Source organism: Pygoscelis adeliae, unplaced genomic scaffold (genome assembly GCF_000699105.1).
Source record: "Pygoscelis adeliae isolate BGI_AS28 unplaced genomic scaffold, ASM69910v1 Scaffold67, whole genome shotgun sequence".
In the NCBI taxonomy this organism is placed as follows: Eukaryota; Metazoa; Chordata; class Aves; order Sphenisciformes; family Spheniscidae; genus Pygoscelis; species Pygoscelis adeliae.
In genome coordinates this window covers 7343229-7343678 of record NW_008825271.1, presented here as the reverse complement: position 1 = coordinate 7343678, position 450 = coordinate 7343229, and positions in this window count along the sequence as shown.

Sequence of the window (450 nt, the reverse complement as noted above, 5' to 3'; positions counted from 1 at the left end):
TCCTTACGAAGCTTGTGCGATTTCCACTGGAGCTCCATAATCCCTAGTGTGAGTGAGCATATGTTATGAAATGTTAGAAAGGCTGAGGATAACATCCCATATGACGGCAGTCTTGGCAAGTGTGCTGGTTTTGGCTGGAATAGAGTTAATTTTCTTCACAGTAGCTAGTATGGGGCTGTGTTTTGGATTTGTGACCAAAACAGTGTTGATAACACAGGGATGTTTTCGTTACTGCTGAGCAGTGCTGACACAGGGTCCAGGCCTTTTCTGCTCCTCACCCCACCCCACCAGCGAGCAGGCTGGGGGGGCACAAGGAGTTGGGAGGGGACACAGCCGGGACAGCTGACCCCAGCTGACCCAAGGGATATTCCATACCATGTGACGTCATGCTCAGTACATAAACTGGGGAAAGCTGACCACGGAGGCTGCTGCTCGGGGACTGGCTGGGGA